We start from the raw sequence: 1849 nt of genomic DNA, 5'->3' as shown, positions 1-1849 counted from the left end.
GGTGGTGGTGGTAGTCGTCGCGGGGGTGATAGTATCGAACAACGTTTTGCTTCATACTAAGGAAACAGACTCCAATGTGAGATTGGCGGTCTTGAGGGTTACAGTGAATTTCGATCGTCTAAAATTGCTCAAAATTTGCAAACTTTAAAAGCTATTAACTTTTTTTATTAATTCATGGCAAAAATGAATTTCATTATCATAATTAGCATACAAAACTAAATCGATATAACCAAATCTGGAAACAATTGGAGCCAAATTGAGAAAAAAATAATAAATGTGAGATTTGTGGCAGCGACCGAAAAGATCTTCGCTTGGAAACTAATTCTGTTTCATTTCTCATTTTGTCGTTTAGTAGTTTGTTGTTTTTGTTTTTTTTTTGGTTTTTAGATAGATGAAGAAGTTACCCAGCATAATGTAGCCATCAACCTTTTAGGAAATTAGTATTTTATACTTTCTATTTTGTTGTTGATAATGCATGGTTGAAGTTCTTGCGAAATAACGCCCTAAAGGTTTTAAATTCACCTTTCATCCTTGCGGCGTCGATACGATAAAGTGCCACACACGTAGTCGTATTGATTAAATTCTGCCGCGCATCCATCCGTGAAACACGTGGCATTTCGCCACTCACTCGAAGAACCATTATCGTATACATTAAATAGCATTTACTCACATCATTTGATTGTTTAGTCCTTTATTGATCAGTCTTTCGAGAAAATGTGTGGTTGCTAATCGCTTATCCATACGAAGGCTTTTCCTAAATTGGAAAATATTTTCAGTGCGTAACATTTATACAAGGTGAGTAAATTTTTATTTTAATAATTCTCGCTCCATTTTGAAAAACATAACAGCGATTTCTATTTCATTTTTTGATTTGTTATTTTTTATTCAACGCCTTTAGTTATTAACACCGTCTTCGACATTTCGATTAATATTTTCGCAAGGTCTCGATGCGCAACAGCATTTTAACCAGACAACTCTTTTCGTTGTTTCTTTTATGAAAATAATTTTTAGTAATAAAATGGACTTTATTTGAACATTTTAAACATTGTTTTGTTTCGATCTGATTGGAAATGGCGTCAAGTCAACTGAACAGCGCCTAGATAAAAATAAAATATAATGACTATGAACACACAGAGCCGACGGTAATATTCTTTATTGACCACAAAGGCCGAACACTAAACCAAAAGGGACAATACAAAACAAGAGAGGAGAGAGGATTAGATAGGGTTTGCATAAGGATGCAGGTAGTAATTGTCTGCACAATCTTTTGGATTTCTCTGAGACATGGTTCTCCTGAGATGTTTATCTAGATGTTTCTGACATCCCTTTTTATCGTAACTAGGATACCCGAATCATATATTTTTATCAGTGGGAACACTTTTATTCTGAAAGACTCTCAGACAACTGACAAGCAAATCTGTGGTATTGAGCAAAATATTTGCTCAGCTTTTCTGCTCATCTTTTATTCGAAGACAAAACATGAGCATAATAACACTTCCAATCAGTTCTGATCAGAAGCTATGAGAGCCAGTGCCTCATACTGCAGGAGGGCAAGAGTCACTGCAAGGTACTGCTACTACGGCAGTGAAGTGGCAGAATGCTTAGCGGCATTTCGTCCGTCTTTATGCACTATGTTCAAATTCCAGCGAGGTCGACTTTGCTTTTTATGCTTTCGGAAACCTATAAAATAAGTACCAGTTGCCTACTGAGGTCGATATAATAAACTAGCCTCATCACCTATATTTTAGTAGAAAATAATTATCATTATTGCTGATCTTATTTCATATAGTATATACATAAATACATATATATATACAAATATATATATATATATATATATATATACATA

This window comes from Octopus bimaculoides, chromosome 22 (assembly GCF_001194135.2).
Source record: "Octopus bimaculoides isolate UCB-OBI-ISO-001 chromosome 22, ASM119413v2, whole genome shotgun sequence".
Lineage (NCBI taxonomy): Eukaryota > Metazoa > Mollusca > Cephalopoda > Octopoda > Octopodidae > Octopus > Octopus bimaculoides.
This window is presented reverse-complemented; position numbering follows the sequence as displayed.